Source organism: Cajanus cajan, chromosome 10, assembly GCF_000230855.2.
Source record: "Cajanus cajan strain Asha chromosome 10, NIPB_CcT2T_4, whole genome shotgun sequence".
NCBI classification, from domain to species: Eukaryota; Viridiplantae; Streptophyta; class Magnoliopsida; order Fabales; family Fabaceae; genus Cajanus; species Cajanus cajan.
The window spans coordinates 15628019-15644567 of record NC_138526.1 but is presented as its reverse complement, the minus strand read 5'-3'; the positions used below and the strand labels follow the sequence as shown (position 1 = coordinate 15644567).

The 16549-nt window shown below is 31.0% G+C and overlaps 1 long non-coding RNA gene across 1 annotated transcript; it reads right to left on the bottom strand.

The window, feature by feature from the left end:
- Positions 1-746: 746 nt before the first annotated feature.
- On the bottom strand, positions 747-7313 carry LOC109792231 (uncharacterized). The gene is made up of 3 exons (XR_002239099.3): positions 6394-7313; positions 1741-1889; positions 747-1626 (listed from the first exon to the last, which is right to left on the bottom strand). It is a non-coding gene; the product is annotated as an uncharacterized LOC109792231 (long non-coding RNA).
- Between the last annotated feature and the right edge of the window lie 9236 nt (positions 7314-16549).

The following is a 16549-nucleotide window of genomic DNA, read 5'->3' as shown; positions in this document are numbered from 1 at the left end:
AAAATGAGAAAGTTGTCAGAAATATTATCTATGAACAACAACTATGCGAGCTAATTATAAAATTTATAAAGTAACAAACCTAATGGTAACTTCCAAGTATTCATGGAATACATAAAAGCTCTAAACTTGAATTATACAAAATACATGAAAAAGTTAGAAAGTTAACTTACAATAACCAAACAAATTAATTAAAATTAAGAAGTTATGAAAAAAAATTACATCAAAAAATATATGTTAAAACATACGCTGTTTTTTTCTCAATTGGAAGGGCTTCTACACTGGCTAATTGTTTTGGAGTGTCCATTTAACAGCTTTGGCCCATTGATGTTGATTAAGGTTTGGTATTAAAGCTCCTCAGCTAACACTTCTTGAATAAAAACATCTTCATCAACAAAAATATCAAATGCTTGAAAAAGTCGCTTTAAAGATTCAACCACTTCTTTCAATGAATTAGTTATTCCATCTTTTTCTCATGTCTTTCTCCTCTGAAATTATGTGCTAGTAGAAGCTAAAGATTGACCCCTTCTTTATGTAGTAGAGCCACGTTCATCTAACTATATGGTATCACTAGTACCCTTTAAACTTAATTCCCCTTCATTTATTTCTCTACTCATGACCTCATCAACATCCATAGAAGTCTCAACTCCATGTCTAGTGGCTCTATCTTTAGCACATAAGTCCACTATATCATCCTAGTTTGCAATCACCTTGAATTGAAATTGTCTTGTTTCTTTATGGGCCTTGAAAACAAAAGAAACAATCAATAATAGAAAAAAAATATTTACATTGCTTTAAATAATGATAATATAAAATTACTTAGATTGACATGCTCATTCCAAGCATTTTCATTGTCAATTGTAATCACGTGTTTTGTGTTGTCCCAATCAAATCTACTTTGATTGAGGATGTCACTAACAACTCTATACCATGTTCTCCAAAGTTTGATATAATTTTTTACATTCTCCCAAGTGACCTGGATTTTGAAGTTGGTAGATAATACTAGGGCTATAACATTGTATGCTACCCTTTTTCTAAGCTCCATCACTCTTGTTTCCCAAACTTCTTTGATTTCGTAATACATCAGTTAATACACGTTCTATCTCCAAATTCCATGTGAAATAACTTATTGTTTCCTCGTTATTTCTTTCTGTCATCTTTCATTTTCCCTTTAAGTTCTCTCTTTGGATGACTCCGTTGAAGTTAATACCACCTATTAACCTACAAATTAACTTGATCAATTCAATGCATAATTCTAGATCATGTAAATATTTCTTTTGTAAACAAATGGAAGCTATCAAAAGATAATATTTCAAACAAAGGTTTCTTCAATCTAGTACATAAAAGTCCATCACGTACATAAAAAAGTCTTTCTTCAATAGAAAATCACATCAAAAAAGAAAAGACTATCCCTAACCAATGTTTCTTCTAACTTGGTAGTTAGCAAACATACTCGTTGCTAATGTATCTCAAAATCTTGTCCATTTCTCAATAACTTGAATAGTTGCAACCTTGTCTATGACATTATTTTGAACTCTTTCTCTCCATTGGTTGGTTAGCTCCTCATCAACAATAGATAAGAGCTCCAAGTCTTGAACCTCTAAAAGTTGATCAATTTGTTGTTTGTTCCTTATTAAATTGTGTAACACAAAACAATCATTAATAATTCTTATTTGTATCTTTATATCAAAAATTGAAGTAGTTCTTAATATGCTCCATCTTTCTTTCAATATTCCAAAATACCTTTCTATTGCATTTCGTGCACTTGAATGACGAAGATTAAATAACTCCTTGAAATTTTGAGGGGTCATTTAGATGATATCTTATCCCTTGATATGGTGCTAAGAATCATGGACTATTGGTATATCCCGCATCCACAAGAAAGTACTTACCTACAATTTTTAAAAATGAAAATCACAACCTAGAACTATATAAAGATTAAATAAAATACTTTGTACATGATTTTACCAGCTGGAATTTCAAAGTTTATTTTGACAACATAAAGCATCTCATAATACTCGAGAATCTCCTACTGACCTTTCCCACCCAGGTAACTCATAAATAAACCTTAAATCTAGACCACAAGCTACTAACATACTTGTAGGATATCACCATTTCTATTACGATATTTAGGCCTATCTTTAAGAGAAACTGTTACCAGAATATGTGTCTCATCAAGTGCTCCAACACATTTCTACAAACAACACAAGTTTATTTATATATTTAGTTTTTCAAAAATGTTTATCGTTAGTTTGACTAGCCTTACAATTGATAAACTTACCTCAAACCATCTCCATTTATTTTCACTTGGACCTTCTAGATAGGTATGAAACTTCAAATAATCCTGGCTCACTTTCATTACAGCTCTTAAGATATTATTGAATTGCCTGCTTATTATTTCTTTAGATCTATAGTAACTAAAGTGCATTACTCTATACTTTAGGTTGTGAGAAAGGATATGTAAAAACATTGTCACCGCTTTAGTTATTGAAACATTTTTTATTCTTACTAACCCCTCTCTTTTTTATAAAATTCTACAAAGCATGAAAATGCACTCTTACTGAACCTTAAGTGTTCAATACAATCTTTTTCTGCCCCTCTATAAAGATGGTTAAGGAAACTATGTTGCTCTAATTCCCAATTATGAGATAGTTCCTTGACAAAATAATTATGGTACCATGCTAGTGCACCCATAAGCATATAAACCACACAAGCAACAACAAATATGATTATTTCCTTAAACTCTTCTCTCTTATGTTTTCTCGAAGATTCTGATATTAATTATGCTAACATCCATTTCTTCTCAATCTACACCCTATGAAACTAATATAAGAGAAAAAAAATAAAGTAATTAAAATGGAATATAAAATAATTTCAAATATATTATATATGCCTAGTTTCTACTAGGTATAAATTCATTGTAGTTCAATATACATTAGCAATAATAGTTAACTAATAAATGATATGATGATAACTAGAAACAGAGAAACAAGACAAGGATATTTATTCTACTACGTTAGCCACCTAAACCTCCACACGCATATTTTACAAATATTTTAGCCTCGATCCATTTTTGCATTATAAATAAAGAAGTATATTTTATAATAGCTATTAAAAAAGAATTGGCTAATATAGTAGTAGATCTCTATCTTATCCAATCCATTTCTATATTATAAATAAATAAGTATATTTTATAGTAGCTATTAAAAAGGAATTAGCTAATATAATAATAGATCTTTTATTTTTGAAGTAATTCTAGTATTATCTCTTTTAACTCTTCTCTTTTATATTTTCTTGAATAATTCTAGTATTAACTATGTTAACACCTATTTCTTCTCAATTTACACCTCCTCATAAATAAAAAATATAAAAAAAATAAAAATAAGTAACATTTATAATAATTGCAGTATATATAGTGTTAGTAACATAGGGTTGGTCTCTCCAACAACAATTTAACAACATTATCCAAAACATATATTTTGATCAAAGTAGTCAATCCCGGATAGCGGAGCACAACGGTCAACCCTAAAATTGGGATAGGGGGATGACGCGGAGTGGGATAATCGCTATTTTAATATTAATTTATATATATTAAATAATTAATAATATATATATATATAAGCTAAAAAAATAAAAAATAACTCTTAATTCATGCATTAAACATTTTTAATAATTAAAAGTTCATAGTACTCAAACAATACATAATATAAAATATCTTCAAAAAAAAGTGCTAAAGCTCTAAGTAAAAAATTAAATATTATAATTTAATTTTCTTCTTCATCAAGATTAAAGTCTTCCTCTCCCTCAAATAATAAATAGTGGGATACTGTTATTCTATTTTTTTTAATTTATATATATATATATATTAAATAATTTATAATACAAATAATTAATAATATACATATAAAAATAGAAACATAACTTAATTTATACATTAAATATTTTTAATAATAAAAATTTATAATAGTTAAACAAAATAAAAAAAAATTAAGAAAACAAAATATTTAAGGTCTTATATTAAATTTTTTATTACTTAAAATATTATCTGAATTAATAATAAAGAGAAGTTACTTTCTAAAAAAAATAGTGAAGTAAAAGGCCCTTAATCAAATCAAAAGATAAAATAAAACTTGGCCTATTTGACCCATTTGGCCCAATCCTAATTATTTTTCCACCTTCTAACCTTCTAATCGTGAGACTCAAGCAGCCGTCGCCACTGCTTCCCTCTTAGAAGAAGACAAGACTGTAGATGCTGGAGAAGACAGAGCCACCATCGGAGAAGACAGAACCGCTGTCAGAGAAGACAGCACCGCTGTCGGAGAAGATAATTCAACAAAGATCCGCCAGAAAAAGAAGAGAAGTTCTGTCGCCCACCCGCGATCGCGCCGCCACCCTCCGCCGCTTTCGCGGCCGTTCCGACAGCTCCTTCAAAGCACTCTGCAACAAACTTTTTGAAGCGGCACGAAGTCGCTCCGCTCTGACGCGCCACGATTGCGGCCGCGAATTGACAACTACGATTGCGGTCGTGATTATTTTTGTTTGAAAAAATACAATAATTATTGGGTCATGGTGCAGTCCAACATGAGACAATAATAATTTAATGTTGGATTGTGATTTGTAATTTTTGTGATTTTGGATTGTATTTGAAGTTTAAGATAATTTAGATTATATTTATCTATTTGAGATTATTTAGATTTGATTTGATTGTATTTAAAATTATCATTTAATGTTTGGGATGAATAATTCATTTAAGGATGTCTTAATTAAGAATATCAGATTTTTAAAATAAGTTTAAATTTTTGGGCTTTAGTTGTATATTAAGAAAAAAAAATGAAAAAAATTATTTTTTTTAAAGGTGAGCCAACCCGTTTAACCCACCAACCCGTGGTGGGCCAGGTTGGGCTCGATTTTTTTGAGCTCACTGATAAATGAGCCGGGTTGAGTTGGCCCATCAAATGGCCAACCCGTGGTGGGCCAGGCCGGGCCAGACCGGGTAGCCCGTTTTGACAGCTCTAATTTGGAGGATTCGAATACTTTTGTGATTTAATTCTCTAGTTGACATAATCATTTGGTGCGGCCACTAGCATTGGAAACCCATTTCAATGAGCTAGAGACCTGCTAGTGACAAACGGCTTTTTTATTTTAGCATAACACTACAACCATCATCCAGTTCCACGCTACTCATAATTCTTGACTTGGTTATCACCAAAAAAAAATGTTATTGACTTGGCATTCAAATACACCCCCAATATGGTTCAATGAATAAAGTTACACTGACTTTTAGTTTATCCAAATGAACTTGTCTGTCCAACTTAGTTTTAAGAACAAGTTAGTGCTAGTTATATGAGCAACTGATTCCTTTAACTATTACAACCTGTCAATCTTGTAAGCACTAACATTGCTAATGTGAATCTTGAATCCTTTATTGCCATCTGGATTCATCCATGATAAATCTAGACAACAAACATAGAAGATCGCAATCTTAAGTCCATTGCAAGTTCACAACATAATCTATCATGCTTTCTGCATCTTAGTTATTCTTAATCCGAAAAATAAACTCAATGGAGACTAATTACAAATAGGATGGATCAAGTTATCATTGGTTCTTACTTGACCACTATGAAGGGAACAACAACCAGCTCTAAAGAATGCAAAACCAAAAAGCTTTGAAGAAAACAAATCCACACATATTAAGCATCCAAATTCAAAACTCCTACAGATGCAAAATTAGATTTGGACAAACCCCAATTCTAACCCTCTAATTTAATTGGCTAACAATTCATAAATAAAACAAAGGAACAAAAAATTCATGGTACCCTGCCATGAAACTTCAAACTTTCAAAGAACCATATAACTTATTCCCAAATCAATCAACAATCTAAATTGAACCATATAATTTGTTCTTCGTTCAGACTTTTGCACCCGTTCTCATATCATGAAACTTCAAACTTCCACACATACATTCTACTTTCTCATACCCCAAACAAAATCCAGATGAGAAAAGCATTCAAAATCAAAACTTTTTTAATTAAAAGCAAAAGAGATTTCACATCACTTCATCGTAATTATGAATTCTTCAAAGCTAGGCATGTCATCCCCATTCAAATCGAATGTACATCATTTCTTACAATTATTTCCTTTTACCAAAATCCATATTTACAATTTTTTCCTTTTACCGAAATCCATAATTACTCATTCAAATTTTACTACTATAATCAATGTAATAAAATATCTATTAAATGCTAATATGAAACAATTGAATCTATCTACACACAAAGTCAGTGAAATCAAACATGAAATTGAAAGTGAAACCCTAGATCAATAGCGAATCCAATAAAAAATAAAATGGAACCCTATATTTAAAAGAGAAGAAAGGAAAAGGAGAGTAAGTGTTACAAGTGAGTGGCTGAGATTTGCGTGCACGTCGACGCAACGTGTGTCGAAGAAGCACAGAGCGAGAAATTTCAATTTCTTTGCTTTTTAGTGGTATTTCAAATTATTCTAATTTAGTCGATTAAAATGCTTCATTAAAATGAGAGAATTTACGATCCTTTTAAAATTACTTATCTAAACAACTCATTTCAGGGAGGAGTATTTTAATTTTTTTAAATAAATAAATTACTTCGTTAAAATGATTTATCCAAATACAGTGCAAATAAAATTATGGATGAAATAATGTTGTTTTCGTTTCTTTTCAAAATTATATATTTTATATTAATAAATGTTAGTAATTAGTAAGTTATTGTAGTTGAGAGGATTGGAATCCACTTTCTTTTTATCATTCCTGTTTTATGTCGCTCCCCAACATCACCTAAACCACTTTATATTTTTTCTTTTATTTTATTGATTATTCAATAAAACATTTTTTTACATGATTTCGTACTATTTCGTGCATTAAACTTTCATATCATATAGTGGCTCTCTTATGTAAATTGGTAGTTCAATTTATTTATAATATATAAATAGCAAGTTACAAAATCATACAAATCATGTTAATATCTTCTTCTTTGTGATGTAACATTTTGATTTTGAAAAAATATATGTTGAAAATTCTATATTGACTAGTAATATGATTATATTAGTGTTTATAAGTAGACATAATCATCGCCTTATAATTAAGTTAGCTTTGTTAAGTTGAGTTAAATTCCAATTCACTTTCTTATAATAGTATCAAACTCTTTGTGATTCTTATTGTTAAGTTTATCAAGTCATCTACTATCAAGTCATTATCGAAACACTCACAAATGTCTATTATTGCAAACTTTATGTTCGAGATTTTTAGTCCTCGATGTGAGGAGTGTTTGTTAGAATTTCACATTGACTAGTGGTATGACCGTACTAGTATTTATAAGTGAAGAACATTAATCCTCACCTTATAAGCTAATTTTGTAACCAAACATCATGTTCGAGATGTCTAGTCCTCAACATGAAGGGTGTGTGTTGAAGACCTCATATCGACTAGTGGTATGACCATAATAGTATTTATAAGTGAAGAGCAATTCTCACCTTATAAGCTTGTTTTGTAAGATTGACTTGTGATCTAAACCATATTCTATAATGAATATACTATTTAATTATTTTATTGGCTTAAGTTAATTAAAATGAATTTGGGATTTTAAAATAAAAATAAGGAGTTTTCATAAGTTAACTCATAATTCTAATGATACACAAGGCGAAACAGTCACACTTCCCTTTAATTACCTTGATGACATGATCTATAATGCGAAGAGCGTAGCCTACTACTTTGAATCCCTTTTCTTAGTTTCACTTGATGCATCCTTTGCTTGTTCTCTCAAACATCAAAAAGGACTCTCCAAAACCTTCAATCTAACTTTTTAGCATCCCTTTTTCGTTTATGACTATTAAGTGATAGGTTAGAGTTTTTAAAGTCTAAACTTGCCCAATTTTATGCATTTTAGTGTTATTGTGGGTAATGAACCTTTGATTTAATGATTTATCAGAATTTGATTATATAAGGTGTATTGAATGTATTTAGTGCTTTAGAATGTGTGAAACTAGAATAATTAGCCTAATAATGAGAATTGGAATTAACTTATAAAATGTCACTCACTAAACAAAGATTCACACTTAAGGGGCTTTTGTTCTAAGAGCATGACTGTGTTAAATTGAACATGACTGTGTTGAATGGAACCATGATCATGCTCAAGTGGAGCATAATCATGCTATGTAAGATAGTTGTGTTAAAGTCATGCTCCTTTTTCAAAATAGAAAAAAGAGGAATCAAACACAATTATTCTTAGGTGAAGCATGCTTGTGCTCAAAAAATGAGCGAAGAGGTGAGATCATGAGCATGATCATCCTTAGGTGAAGCATGTTCATGCTCAAAAAAATGAGAGAAGATGTGACAAACCAATTGTACACATGTGCTTGGTAGGTTGTATATTTGTGCATTTCTTAACACGACTATGCTTAATCATAACATGGTCGTGTTGGTTGTGCAAACAAATTGATGAATGTCCCTATATGCTACATTATGAGTGACTTAAATTGATACATTGGATGTGATTCATTTTAGTGATTTTTATTCAGATTAATTCTAAATTCTAGTTAATTTTTGTAATTTTTTTAACTTTTATATATTTTCCTGTTTAAGGCTTATCTAGAGCTATCAAACTCGAAATTGGGTGTTCTTAGTTTCCTTGGAAAGTCAAGACAAAACTCTAGAAACATGTTTTCACAAGTCAAGTAGGCCAATTTGGATGCTTTCAAGCCCAAACATTCATGAGAAGTTTGTGCCTTTGTACTTGTGCAAGAATTTTTGTTAAGAGCAAAACTTAGAAGCTTAGTCTTGTAATTAGTGGGTTGATCTTGTAATTAATTAGATTTAGACCTACTAACTTAGGTGTCAATAAATAAGTGTTACTAATTTGTGTTGTGACATTAACTCCTCATTTTTAAAATGTCTCTCTAACTTCCATTGGAAGTTTCTCTCAATTCTCTCTCACAAACTTCTCTCCTATTTTTCTTTCTGGTTTTGTTGTACATCTTGATAGAGATACTTGGCTAATTTGTTAATCAATATGAGGTTTCAATATTTGCACTAAAACTTGAGTTTACAATTTAATTGTTTTGTATGAACTCTTCATCTTTTCCCCTTATTTTCTAGATATAATTTCATTTTTTTATTATGAATTGTATTTTTGAATCTATATTTGAATTAGATTAGGATTTATTAATTTAATATAAACAAGGATTAGGTAATTGATTAATTTCCTAAATAAATAGGTATCGTTCTTGAATTTCTAAAAATTAGGATATGTGATTGTTAATTCCATTTTTGTGAAATTCTCATATCTAGATCTAGATCTTCATTCAATTTAGATTCTTGTTAATGAGATGATACTTGAATTTAAGTTTTATGTTAAATTTGAATTATATGTCCAATTGCTATAATTCATCCTAATGATTAAAATCTTTAATTTATGATTTTTCAATTAGATCCATGTTAATATTTTGTGCTTTAATTGTGTTTGATAGAATTTTTATGATTTCATTTGATTTGTGTCTCCAAGAAGAATGATCTTTGTTAGTCCTTTGATTTATTTTCTAGTCATCTTTATAGTAAGGTTATATACTAAATATGGAACATTTTATGTTCACATCAATGATTATGCAAATTTGAAGTGTGGCGGAGGATGTGAAGAATCTCTCCTTAGTTAAGCCACTTTCAGAAAGTTTTACCTCCTATTAATTTAATTTGCACTAGTCTTTGTCATTGGATTATGTGCATAAATAAATTAAGGACAATGTAAATTTCAAGTGTTAGGGGTGTGTTTTTAGTATTAAGAATTTTTTGTTTTTAGTTAAACTTTTGTTGTTTTCAACTTAGAATTTAATGTTTTTGTTTGTTGTATTTTGTATTTTTTAATTTTATGTTTTTTTACTACATATATATAAAAAAAAATTATTTTATACTCTGCATAATTTTTTTTCATGCTTTCCTTTGAATTTTTAAATGTATAAATTGTGAGAGTTACAACATTTCTTGTGTGATTGCATTCATGTTGCTGATTACTTTAGGTTTTGTCTTGACTCTTTTTTATCCCTGTTGTTTTACATGCATTATTGAAATGATTTAGGTCTTCTTTCTTTATAAGCTACTAGCGAAATTGACTTATCTTGCATTTATCCCTTTATTACCCCTTTTAAGTCTATGTAACCCTTCCTTTGATTTTGTAGCTCATTACAAGACTTAAAGTGAAAAAAGCATGATGCACTCTAACCTTAGGCACAAAAGGAGTTTTGAAATTATTTTGAGAATAGTTCTAAATAAGATGGGGGTGAGACTCCAAGGTTTTGTAAATGTTTTGAGTTATTTTGATGCCCGTTAAGTTGTTTGACATTAGCTTCACAAAAAGAAAAAACAAAAAAGAAAGAAGAGAAATGAAAAGAAAGATCTTACATGAAATAACTTTAATACTTATTTAGCTCATTTTTCATTACTTCTCTTTTTTCTATGGATTTATAGCCTAAAATATTTTCTCATAACTCACCTTTATCTTAGTCACCTTATTGGCTTAATAAAGTTATTTCTTTATATTTATTGCATGTGTTTCAAGTTGTTGAAATTAGAGACTAGTCAAAATTTGATAGTACTAGTTTACATCAAGTGCTTAAGTGTAAATACAAACTTAAACACATGAAAGAGAATTTTCTATTACATGGATAACTTTAATGCTTTTTTTAACGCATTTCCATTGCTCCTACTTTCCCTCTAGTTTTATAACTTAAAATCCTTTATCATATTCCACATTTAACTTGACCATATTACAAGCCTAATAAAGTCAAATGATCTTTTATTGCACATGTTTCAAGTTATTGAAATTAGAGACTAGTTAAAAGTTGGTAGTGCTAGCTTGCATGAGTCACTATGCAACTCAAACTTGGATTCTATAAATCAGTTTCTCTCTAACCCTTTTTTAACTTCTCTATCTCTTCCAAAAAAAAATTGTGTTCTCCTATCATCCTGCTTCATTCCTTGATTCTCTCTCTTTATTTTCATTTTTTTCAAAGATGTTGGACAAGAGAATCTACTTGGTGTGACTTACATCCAAGAAAATAATTTTCAATAGTTAATAAATCTATTTTCTTTTAATATAAACACATAAAAAATATATTTAGACACCTTTTTTCAATTTATTTTCTTCCTCCATTCATATAACCATCCTTTCATACTAAAAAAATTCATAACACCCTCTATGAAAATCTAAAATTTTATTGTTTAAAATATTTTTGAAGCGTGAATTTTCAAACCTAGTAATTCCTTCGAGATATTTTGAAACAATTTTAGGCTACAAAGGACCCAAGGCTGGGTTACTGTTTACTGTTATAGAAACAATTGAAGAAGATGTTGGAAATTATAAAGGGCAACAACTAAGAGCAATGATAAACTATGAGGTAGTTTTGGGATTAGAGTGAGAAAACATTTTAGTAGCTCATAGATTGAAAACCCATATACTTATGCCAAAAATAAATGTAAATGAAACACTTATCTAACATTTTGGGACAATCAGTAATAAAGGGAGTAAAAATGCATGAATAAAGAAACAATTAAAATAGTTGAAAAGTGTGCATAAAAATGACAAACTTTAAGCTTGTTTTACGTCAGAAGTTATGATAATGTTCTTTATAATAACGTGAGAAGGTTTCTCATTATTTTCATACTATTTTCAAAATGTAGAAAACATTAAAAAAAAAATTAAAATATTTGAAAAGTGAGTGTTAAAATGACAAACTTTAAGTATGAGATATATCTTATGCAACTTAGTTATCCTGACTATATGTTGGTAGTATGTCCTTTTAATGAGAGTATATAGAGGGTGTGACCCATCATGTACTCTTAGACTACTTCACACGTACTGCTAGCAACAATGCACAAATGTGACATGTTTGCTGGTGCCACATGCATATTAAAGAGGGTCGGACCCATTTAATGATGAATTTAGCACAATAATAAAAATTAAATTTTTACCCCTTTTCATTATTTGTAAATATTTGCTTTTAGTGTTACTTTAATAATTGTATGCATGTTAAATTTTCGCACTTGTTTGAAATAAACTGTACGTACACAAAACCTTGTACACTATAAGTTCCCTCTATACCCGGGGGTAAGAGAGGTGACCATAGGGAGTGGTTGATGTTTGGCCAGCCGTAGAAAGGGTCTTAGCTGCCCACAGGTCATTGTCGAAAATCACGCTCAATGTGATAACCGGTTACTCTAGTTCGATATGTTGGACAGGTCATGAGTGTCTGTCAGTTGATAGTGACAGAGATACTAGGTTCCTATAATCGGGTCACCTTGGGGACCTTTGAAAATGGTGAGAAAAGTTAGAACCACCTTATACCATGCACTTTCCTATAGGAACCTCAACCCATGGATTTGAACGTGATGGTTCGTGGGTGTACATTGTTTGAGCATGTGTTTGTGCATTTGTCTGTGTATATTGTTTTCTATTTTTAAATAATTGCCTTAAAATAAAAGAAAACACTCAAAACATCAAAATAAGCATCATCATGGGTTCTGTTCTCACGAAGGCTCAAAGAGGAAGAATAATGGAGGCCCTAGAGGAAAGGAATCACGAGCTCTCTAAGGAACTCACACAACTTAAGGAGCAAATGACCAGGATGTTCAAAACCATGAACAAACTATAGCATGATGACAACAGTGCCAGCAACGTCGGGGATAACTCTAAGGATCATCTGAATGCTCTAGAGGAGAGGTTGAGGACTGTCAAGGGCCACAACTTTGACATCAAGGAAGCTGTTGAGATGTGTCTGGTATAGGACATACAATTTCCCTCGTAATTCAAAGTTCCCAATTTCCCCAAGTATAGTGGGGCCAGCTGCACGAAGGGTCATCTAACAATGTATTATCAAAAGATGGCCACCTATACTAGTAATGAGAAGCTCTTAATACATTGCTTTCATGAGAGTCTATCTGAGGCTACATTGAACTAATACATGTAGTTGGAGGGAAACAGAATCCAGACCTGGAGGCAACTCATGGGCACATTCCTTAAATGCTACAAATACAACATAGACCTGATACCTGACAGGTCGAACCTCCAAAGCTTGAGCAAGAAAGATGAGGAACCTTTCAAAGCTTATGCGTAAAGATGGAGGGAGTTGGCTGCTTAAGTGGAACCTTCCCTGTTAGATAAGGAGATTGTGACCATTTTCATCAATTCCCTAACCGGGCCATACTACGATAAGATGATAGGGAACACGTTAAGCCTCTTTGTCGACATAGTTACTATCGGGGAAAGGGTCAAACAAGGCTTGAAAACCGGGAAGATAGGAAAGGCTCCCACGAGCCAAGAACCTAAGAAGGTTTTTGGGAGGAAGAAAGAAGGGGCACCCAGGGTGGAAAAGGAAGTCGACAAGATTCCCACAAGGTATGTGGCACTATTACCTCAACTCTTAGAAGCATCAATGCTAGTTCGACTTCCACCGCAGAAGAAAAGGGAACCACCATATCCGATATGGTATAAGCTCGAGGAGAAATGTGATTATCACTCCGGGTCTACAAGGCATTCTATAGAAGACTGCAAGGCCTTGAAGTATCGCGTGGAAGGGCTCATTGATGTCAGATGGTTGAAGTTCGACACTAATGCGCCAAACATCGATAAGCAACCACTCCCCAAGTATAACAAGTAGGGGTCTCAGGATGGTTTGTTGGAAAGCCGCTTTATGGGGCTCTTTAAAAATATATAGAAGTTTTTCTTTCTTGTTTTTGACTTGTGATCTCTACCCACGGTCACAAGTTCATATATGAAATAAGGGCTTGTATAAAGTTTTGCATTCATTGAATAATACAAGTCATCTTTTTTATTCTTTGGTTGTTCTTTTCTCCCTCCTGTGCACTAAATTCTAAAACTAATTACAGTACCTAAAGGCAAACATGAATGAGGATAACAAAATTAATCTGACTCTAAACATCCATGATGCATTGTTTGAGCCTGAAGTAAATGAGGAAGACATCTCTTCGGAACACATTTCATTAATAATCAACAGAACAATACAAGAAATGACATGATTGAAAGTTTATAGACTGGGTAAAGATAAAGCTACCCTATCAAGCTTATGGGCAATACCAGTTGCTCATCACTTCACAAAACCAATATCATAAGTTGGATTGTAGGAAAAAATGATTTTGCAATCTTCTACTAAGGATTCTAGTTCATATTTATCAATAGTTGAACTTTTTATTTTATCTACAATTACTTTGATATCCAATTGAGAGACCATATTGTTCATAAGCAACACATTGGAATGCTGATAAAAGTTCCCACTCCTCACCTCCCTGAACATCCATACAGGGTTAATATCAATCGGTTCTTACAACAACAATGTTAGCACTATCATCGCAAATACAAAAACTAATACCAATACAATTCTGCTCATGAAAAAAAACAGCATCACGTTACATTTGAATGAACCTGGTGCAAGTGGTGTCCATTACTCAACAATGTTGCTTCGAAGAACTGGTCTTATGCGTCCAATTGCAAATTGAGCTCTATTCCATTTCTAGAAAAATTCATCCCCGTGTTGAACAACAAAAGAATTCGAGCAAGCTTTATCACCCCAAATCTTATCATTTCATCTCTGTTACAAGCTTCAATACATCAAAGCTACACCTTGATGTTGCAGACTCAAATCTTGCAAGAAAGTAAAGATTAGTTGAGGGAGAGAATCCATTGTATTGAGAAGAACATCAATCTTATTTTTGAGTTGGACGTGCTCCCAACATCCCAAGTTTACTTGAATATTTAAAAGTATATGAAGAGCAGTCTCAACATCAGTTCCACATAGTGAACAAACAACAGAGCAATCAACACACTACAATTTAAGATTCATATGTGTGGATAGGCACTCTACACAATCTCTGTAATAATGTCTTTATGCAACAAGGAACACGAAACTTTCAGATCAATTTTCAATCTCGAATCAAAGTTAGCTCATTATAATAAGCTATGCATGATTAAACTTTAAGCACTTTTCACTGTATAAATCCCATTTATGGTAGATGACCAAATTCTAACAAATAGAAATGGTCCCAATTGAAAATGCATCTTTTCACTTGTATCTTCTTCTGGGACTTATTTATTATTTTTAAATTAGTATCATTTTCAATCGTACCTCTTCAAAGCCTGCACATGAAGAGGGGTTTTTTACCCAGCAAGTCAGATTGTTGGTGCCATGTACGTGTGCTTAATAAAAGAAAATAAGCAAAGTCGTTAAAAATAAATTTAAATATGTTTTAAATCCTTTAATTCCTAATTCTTTCTTATTTTAATCTTTATAGAATATCATCAATTTAATATTTTTGACAATATTTTTTATCCATTTTAGATCTGCAACTCTGTATATGTTCCTTTTTTATGTTCTTTTTAGTTTATATTACTAACTAAAGTCAGTTTAATACTGACATGACTAATAAAATATAATAATATCAAGATAGTTTTTTTAAAAGAGAATACTAAAATAGTTAAAATAATAAATAATATATAAATAAAAATAATTAAATCATTTTTAAATTGATAAATTTGATTAAGTAATATACTTATTATTTTATATAAATAAGATAATCTATTTCATTATATAAAGGAATACTTCCAACTCACCTATAATTTTATTTGAATCAATTTTCAATTCTTTATGAATATACCTTCGTTGTTGCTTCACTTATTCCTCTTCAATGTTGAGCTTCTTCATCCAGATTAACATAAATTCAATAGGTTAATCTTTTGTTACGTTCACAAACATTATACAAATTTCTTAAATAGTCAAGCATATTCTTAAACTCTGAGTCAAATGTTGGAAATTCTGTGAATACCAAGCAAAAGTAATGATAAAATTATAACAAAAATGTTGGGATACAAACAAGTCTCACATCGATAAAATATGATAAAAAATAACAACTTATATAATACAAACATACTTCAATGATTGAGAGACCTTTTGGGTGATGACCAAAAGCAAAACCGTGAGGGGTAAGGCCCAAAGCGGAGGAGGATTGTTGGGATACAAACAAGTCTCACACTTCAATGATTGAGAGGCCTTTTGGGTGATGACCAAAAGCAAAACCGTGAGGGCTAAGACCCAAAACAGACAATATCTCATCATTATGGAGTATGTTTGTGTAATAACCTTATAAAAAATAACTCATAAAATATTCTCTCAGACAAATACCACAAAATAACCCCATCAAAAAAGTTCTAGTGATAGGTTGTGGATGTCAAAATTGTGAGTCACTGGAAAAAGACATGGTGACTAAAAGGGGGCTGCTGAGATGTTTTGTATTTGTTTATATTTTGTAGAGACAAACATGATTTAATTTTATTTGAGTTCTTTATTGATAGAGCAAAATTATAATATAAAAATTCAAATAATAATATATTATCTTAATCTTAAAATCAAACTAATAATATCCTCGACCTAAATGATAAAAATTATATTTATATCTTATGTAAACAATATTCTAAATATTAAAAATGAAACAAACTTTCTAAAACTGAATTATCATTTCTTA